We start from the raw sequence: 8,610 nt of genomic DNA on the forward strand, positions 1-8,610 counted from the left end.
TTCCTTCCTTCCTTCCTTCCTTCCTTCCTTCCTTCCTTCCTTCCTTCTTTTCTTTCTCTCTCTCTCTCTCTCTCTCTCTCTCTCTTTCTTTCTTTCTTTCTTTCTTTCTTCCTCCCATAGATTGTAACTTTTCAAAATGAAGTAGTTGAGTAAATATCCTTTATGCATGAGAGAACTCATGGGGCTTCAGATTTAAGGACTATGCACCTATCTATCCTGAGAGCTTGCTGGTAGGTTTTAGGACTGGGAAGGGATCCAGGTCCCAGCAGGAGACAAATGTCCTTTCAAGCACCATGAATGTGCCTCTAACCATTTTTCTTCTGAATCACAGGAAACAGGAAAGATCTCCTCACTAGACATACATACCATGGCACCTCAGAAATTGGGAATCTACCCAGGCATGGTCAAGAACAAAACAATTAATCAAGGCACAGGGAACAGAGTTGTAAGTGTATTATACTTCTGTGATTCCATCTTTCTTAATTGTCCAGGTAAATTATACGTTAAAGTGGAGGTAAGAGTTCTTGTATTTTATGTTTGAGCACTCGGTATTAATTAAATGGCCAAGCTCATCTGGTATATTAGTCACCTAATTCTGGACATTAATCTTTGGTTTAATATAGTTAAATTGTGTGTGTCTGCATGTAGTGGTCATTTAGATACAGGCGTGTTACACGCGCATGCGTACACACACACACACGCACACACACAAAGAGGACAGTTTCTGTCACACAAAATGAGGAAACCAACTCTCAAACTTAGCTTTTGTTTTTAAACATATGTACTCATAAGGATGAAATCCATATATCAGACTGGTTCCTAAAGAAACTCAAGATTGTTTTAAAATTCCCAGTAAGTTGACAGTTCTTAGGGCTATAAAACATCAGGTTGTAGAGCCAGGTGTATTCTTTTTGGAAAGAAATAACACACATGTGTTGGATAATTTAACAGGTATGTTTAAGAAAAGGGGGAGAGGAGAAACTGATCTTTTCTTAAATAGACCATTGTCACCCCTAAGGGCCTGTGAGGGGTGACCTGAGGGAGGTGACTGTGCCTCAGTGTCCTGCCACCACTTTCAGAGCTGTTCAGTTGTGCGTCAACCTTCACTTACTTTCTGTTTCCATTTTTTCTCTTGTAAGAATAGCCTTAAAAATCAATCTAGAATGTTCACATTTGTAAATGAAGGCTTAAATGCTGCAATTGATGATGTCATTTTCAGAATGACACTGCTGTATCCCCTCACTCATAAAACGCCTCATTTCTACTCTGCCTTCACCACATGATGGTCCCCAAGGGGCACATCTCAGAGTCACCCGAGGAACTTTTTCCATTGCTGTCCCTTAATTCTGAGCTGAACAGTCCTCCTCCAAACCCCCTCCTCAAGAATTTCTCTAACTGATGGGGTATGCTGTAACCCTCCAGGATGTTGGGGTAGAAAAGAGTTTGAAACCAACCGATCAAGTGAAAAGTCAAGTATTTGGCCAATTACTAATCACTCTCCAGTCTGTTGTCACTCATGCCACGTGATCAGACATCTAGGTTAACAGATGATTAGATAATCAATTACTGTCCATCACTATTTGCCATCATGTAGATGTGGCTTTTGACCTAGTAAAATTTCCAGACATTTTTCTACAGACTTCTAGAAAAGCTAAGAGGTTACATTTTATATTTTATTTTATTTTGGTATTCAATGCTTAATGGGTAGTGAAATTTCTTTCTGTTATGATATTTTTATGGATATCCAATCATTTTTGTAAGACTCATCTTCACTGGGCATCACAGGCTGACAGGAGATCCAGAAAGACAGTTATAACCTGTAGACTAAGAACTTCTTCCAACCAGCCTGGTGAATATCTTAGACCAGAACACCTCTGAGGGACTAAATATTTGAGAGTTCCGCCTGCCTGTGATCCTTTGGCTAACAACCAAAGACTGAACACTATAAACGTTAAAAAAACTGGGGTAGGAATGGGGAAGGGAAGATAGAAGTGCCTGTGTAAACGGTTTAAGAAGTTAGTCAAGTTCTCAAAAACACCAAGAATCATTGTATCCCATCCACCAAACACCCACTTCACCTTCATCAAAGAATCCATGTTTAGTCTACCTTTGTCTGTAGTAGTATTGGCCCTCAGGCCTCCCCTCCTAATGTTCGTCTCGTTTTTCAGGTCTCATTTATCCAACAGAGAGCACTTTGTTTTCAATAAATTCAACTTGTACTTAACCAGCTAACCCTGCACTGGTTAATATCACTTGCTTCCTGGTGATTTCCTTCACAATAATTTAAATATATTCCACTGCAAGCCAGGGGTGGAGACATGCCTGAAAGCTGGCCCTTGGCAGGTAGAAGTACGAGAACCCAGAGTTCAAGGTGATCGTCACTTACATGGAGAGCTGTAGGGTAGGCAGCCGGTGCTATGGGAGCACCCATCTCAAAACTAAACCCAGAAAGTACAAAATAATAATCTCCAATTTCAACTATCCCCTTCTATTTCTTTTACTTAAAAACCACTCATATCAGATGTATTTCTGAAGTTAAATTATTTTTATTTAAAGATATACAGTACATAAATAACATTTCCAAGAATTGAGCCAGCGTTGTATAGTTAAGCACATTGAAATTTCAAATTTTCGAACTAAATGGATGGGTGGATAACGGATCAATGGATGGAGCAATAAATAAATAACTAAATAAATCAAGCATTATATACCACTGCTAAAGAAACATAAAATAATTCTTTTTGTTTTCAGGCCTTAATAGCTAATAATAGGTCTTGAGGTACACAGGTGCACAAGCATACACATGTACATAAATGTATACCCTTATACACACATATACACATATGGATTATTTTATTTTATCATGGTTTCTAGCTGTGCTAAGTTTATCAGAGTTAGGATGGGGTATATTTTACTTATCATTATGCCCCTAGGACTTGGTACCGTAGCTGGCAATAACAGATACTCAAAATATAGTTATTAAATGTACGAATGAATGACTAAAACTACATTTCTTTATCTTAATGAGCTTGGCTGTACAGTATGCTCCTGTGAAACAGTATGCCTGTAATTAAGTGGCTCTGTGGTAGTTCCTCCAAAATCTTATGTCTATTTGTATTTTGTTGTTTTGCCACAGAATGCATACTATCATACACACAGCAGTGGAAACCAGTTTATTTACATCTTCACAGTCTGTGTTTTGACTCCCCTTATCTTTCCTGCCCATACACTGTAATCACATTGAGAAGGAAGGAATTCAGGTGGGCTGTGCTCCTGGCCTCGTTAAAGAAAGGCAGCGTGCCATTGTTTTAACATTATGTTTTAATCAGTGTGGTCCTCAAATAACAGAAAAGGTATGATGTATAATGCTGGCTTGTAATTCTGTATTTGGAAATTCAGAAACATATTTCTCATCGAGGGAAGAGAGAATGGGAGATAAACTGGGGGAGAGAGAAAGAAATGAAAGTAAAACTGTAGAAAGATCAAATTTTCTGTAATATCCAAATGTTCTAAAAAGGGGGGATCATTTACAACAAAATTCAAATAAATAATTAAGAGTAAATTTAAGCCAAAAGCATCATCATTGTAAACCAGAAAGTGTTAAAAACTTGACGAAATAAAACATTTCCAGGGTCTGAAGTGGTGGCTGTATACTTAAGAGCATTGACTGCTCTTCCAGAGGTCCTGAGTTCAATCCCCAGCAACCACATGGTAGCTCTCAACCATCTGTAATGGGATCCAACGTCCTCTTTTGTTGTATCTGAAGAGAGCAACTGTGTACTCACATACATAAAAAGAAAGGGGGGATAGAGAGAGAGAAAGAGAAAGAGAGAGAGAGAGAGAGAGAGAGAGAGAGAGAGAGAGAGAGAGAGAAGGAGAATTCTTAAAGAAAAAAATTCCAAATGGATGTAAAAGTATCCAGCTCATAGACTGAACAGTTGATGGAGAGCATATGATGCTCCCTGAATTGACTTGCAGGATCAATACAATTCTTATCAAAATTCCAAGTGATTTTACTACAGGTATTCACAGGCTAATTCAGAAACGTTCAGAAACGCATACTGCAGTACAGTGGTCCCAGAACAGCGAAACCTTCAAGGCTTCATATATCTGAATTTCAAAGTTTCCTTCAAACAGTAGCAAGGTACTGGTGTAGAAACAGATGCACAGATCAACAGAATGGGTTGAAATACAGAAATGCATGCACACTTCTGTGGCCAAGCCCGTTTTGATGAGGATTGCAAGGGAGACGTGTGGTCTTTCATTAACTGATGCTGAAAGAACTGTATACCTGCCTGTGGCACAGTGGAGCTGAACCCCTATTCATATGCCAGCCCAGATAGTTCCCTAAAGAAGTGGAAAACCCAAAAGTAAGAGTTAAAGCTGGAAAAGTCAGAAGAAAAAAAATACCTCAGCAATCTTTGTGATCTCAGACACAGCAATAGTTTCTTAGATTTAGAACCAAGAGTACAAGTAGCCAGAAAAAATACACAAGAATTTGATTGTATTGATATTAAAAGTGTACTTCAAGAAGCACATGCTTGTGCATACAGCCACAGGAACATGTGCATATATCAGTACATGCAAAGCAATGAAGTCACACATGTGTACATACACACACAAAACAATCTCGCCATATAAATTTGCATACACCCACAAAAATACATGCCAACACACACACACACACACACACAAAGCAGTGTCAGCATATAGTGTGCATACACCCTCACAGGTTCACACCAATACACAGAGCAATGTCAAGAAGGTTCAACTTCCATGAAGCAAAGGGAACATTCATGAACCACACGTCTGTTAAGTTCAGATATTCAGACTATATTCAGAAGTCTTATATTTCAATATCACAAGGACAAATACCCAATTAGAATTTGATCATAGGTTTGATAGACTTATCTTCAAAGAGGATACATGAATAACCTGACTGCATATGAAAAAGATACCTAACATTAGTATTCACTACGGGTTTGCAAATCCAAACCACAATAAGAAACCACTCCATACCCAGCCGGAAATCTAAAATCTAAACATCAGGTGTGAAGAGAGGCCTGGTAACGAATCCCTGTCATCCCAGCATTTAAGGAGTGGAGAGAGGAGGGTCAGGAGTTCAAGACTAGCCTGGACAAGGTAGCAAGCTCCCAGTAGGCTTGGGTGGTATAGTATAGTCATGTCTCAAAAACGTGAAAGGCAGGGAGGGACAGGAAAGAAGTAGGAGGAAGAACACATTCTCCCTCCCCCTTCCTCTCCCCTCCCCCCTCCTCTCCCCTCCCCCCTCCTCTCCCCTCTCCCTCTCCTTCTCCTCCTCTCCCTCTCCCTCTCCCCCTCCCTCCATTTCTCTCTCTCTCTCTCTCTCTCTCTCTCTCTCTCTCTCTATATATATATATATATATATATATATATATATATATATGTGTGTGTGTGTGTGTGTGTGTGTGTCCACACACATACATGCACACACATGCACCAGTGCAGCTTCTTGGTAGTTCCTTAAAGCCTTAAATGCAAATGTATTCCATGACCTAGAACTCTGACCCCAAGTATATATCCAAGAAACCTGGAAACATATCCACTGGAAACTTTGTATTGAAATGTTGACAACAGCATATCCAAAACTGGCACAGAGCAGAAGGACCTGAAATATTACTCTTCCCAAGGGAAGTAGAACCACAATGTGTAAAGGTGCTGAAATGTCACTCAGCTGTGCAAAGAGCTAAGCCCCTGCTCACGTTTCAGTAGTGTCTTAGTCAGAGGTTCTATTCCTGCACAAACATCATGATCAAGAAGCAAGTTGGGGAGGAAAGGATTTATTCAGCTTATACTTCCACATTGCTGTTCATCACCAAAGGAAGTCAGGACTGGAACTCAAGCAAGGTCAGGAAGCAGGAGCTGATGCAGAGGCCATGAAGGGATGTTACTTACTGGATTGCTTCCCCTGGCTTGCTTAGCTTGCTTTTTTATAAATCCCAGGACACCAGCCCAGGGATGGCACCGCCCACAATGGATCCTTTCACCCTTGATCACTAATTGAGAAAATGCCTTATAGCTAGATCGCATGGGAGATCCTCAAGGGAGGCTCTTTTCTCTGTGATAACTCCAGCTTGTGCCAACTTGACACACAAAACCAGGCAATACTGACGAATTTTCAAGAATGATGAGAGAACAACTTGAATAGCATAAAACACAAACAACAAGAAAGATGGAAGACATAGAAAAATGTCAGGTACAGAGAAGAGAGGACCCGAAGCTATTCTGAGAATGATAAATTTACATCTTTCAGGCCAGTGCAATTGCTCAGAGACTAGAGGTGCTTGCTGCCAAGTCTGAAGCCTGAGTTCTTTCTCTAGGACCTACATGGGAGAAGGAGAGATCGGACCCCACATGTCCTTTGACCTCCACAGGTGTGCCATATCACTCATTGGCTATACCTCAACCACTTTGCACAGATAATTGATTTTTTAAAAGACTGTCTGAACGTTACATGTTTTCTGTAATCTGTACTTTTCCCTATCTTGTTTTGAGTGGTTTTGTTCACCTAGTTTGTAAAAGCAAAAACTGCAGTCCTTTCCTGTTTATCTCTGTAGTTATTCTACCACTAAACTCCTAATGCAAGAGTTGAATGGTAGTCAACTTTTGTAGCATAGACAAGTTCACTGTATCCAAAAGGGACACAAGGTAGAACAAAAAGAATTATTCACAGCTAAAATAGGAAAATATAAGCTTAATCTAGAATTAAAAGCGATCTCTAAAATCCAGAGACATTTGAGTGAAAGAGATTTATGTAAAAATTAATTGATTAATTAACTAAATGTTTGAAACCATTTCCCACACTTAACAGGCTTAGAAAATAACTTTCAAAAATTCTGTTGAAAACTATTGTTACAAAATATCATGTGGTTTGGAAGTACCTTTGGCAGGCCCAGGCAAGGTGTACCCACGAGAAACTAAGCCATGCAACAGATCTGTTGTAAAAGAGGTTCATTTGGGGAGGAGAGAAGAGTGAGGACCTGGGGCAAGGGTAGAGGCAACATGAAAGGACAGAGAGAGGGGGCAGAGAGGGAGGGGGGCAGAGGGGGAGCAAGAGGGAGCAGAGTCAGAGGGCAAAGAGCAAGGAGGGCAAGCGCCAAGAACAAAAAAAAATAGAGAGAATACGGGGACAGAGAGGGACAGAGAGAGAACTGGGTTGGGGTTTCTTTTATTTGTTGCACACACCTGGTGCACCCGGACATGGCCACAGATCGTGACATAAGCAGCCGTTTGGTCCCTGAGGGCAGGCCAGTGGAACTGCCCATATACTAACAACTATATTAAACCTTTCCATTGCAGTGCTGTTTAGTAAGTAGATTGAGTGTTGCTATACATAAAACAAAGAATTTTTTAAAGTATCAAATATATAAAATAACTAAACACAGCCAAACAGAAATATAGGAATTGGACTTAGCTCTTCTATTACACACAACCTCAAAGGATGATGGGGAGGGAGATAGTAGTCTAAGAACTAAACTCAAAACCAACTGATTACTTACCTGTTACCGTTCACTGGTGTGCAAAGGAGAATCGGTTGAGTGAACGCAAACCTTAGGACCTTTCACGGGGAGCATCTGCCTCTCTGTCCACTCTGGGTTTTCATTCCAAATCAATTAGGGTCTCATCAGGAGAAGTGCCCACCTCGCCTTTCAAGGAGTCTTAGATAAGTAATGAAGAAAGTTTCAGTTGATAATAAAAGGGGCCTTGAAGGAAAAGATGCCAGGCTTAACACGTGGTTTGGAGACAGCCACCCGGGGCACATTCCTGTGTATTTCCCTTTACTATTTATCTTTAAAGATGTGTGATAACCTTCTGATATGCCCAGCAAGGCCCTGGGTCAAAATAGCAACCAATTTTAAACAAAGGCAATCGTAGGTTTGGATATTTTACTTTTTATGACATTTTGTAAGATGATCCGTCTCTTAAGATTAGCCACTGCCAGGGACGGTGGGAGAGAAAGGACATCAGGCAGAATGAGCAACGACCGGCCGACCGGCCGTAGAGAGCTGCACCCTGAGATTCTCTTCTGCAGCCTACGGACCAGGTCTCATCTCCCGGTTAAACCCATGTTGTCTTCGTGAAGAAATCTGATTTTATCCCAGAGAGGTTCCACTGATTCCTCTTTTAATAAGAATGTAAAACATCCATTCCCGCAAGAACCTGTACTACAGTTACAAATTTCACAAAACTAGGTGAAAGTTTACTTGTTTGGGTGATAATTTCAACAGTCGGCCAAGAACCAGGATTCAAGAGGCCACGCCCACAAAAGACAGTTCCCATCAAAGTACGTGGGGAAGTTCACAGGTTCGGAGTTATCTTTTCTCTCTCAACCATGTCTTACTCTGAAGAGAATAATAGCGCCCGGTAGATCTTTTGTTTCGTGCTTCTTATATATAGTAAAACACAGTAATTTAACAGCTTGCTGGGGGAACAAGGATTTGTTCCAGTTCCTGATTTAAATGTTTATGCTAATTGCTATTTATTGGCCCAGATGCAAATGATAGGTTGGCCAAAGTGAAATTTTATGAGGAGCAAACTCCCCCCTTTTGTGCAAATTGAAAAAGTGAACAA

The sequence above is a fragment of the Grammomys surdaster genome, unplaced genomic scaffold (assembly GCF_004785775.1).
Source record: "Grammomys surdaster isolate TR1022 unplaced genomic scaffold, NIH_TR_1.0 130, whole genome shotgun sequence".
NCBI classification, from domain to species: domain Eukaryota; kingdom Metazoa; phylum Chordata; class Mammalia; order Rodentia; family Muridae; genus Grammomys; species Grammomys surdaster.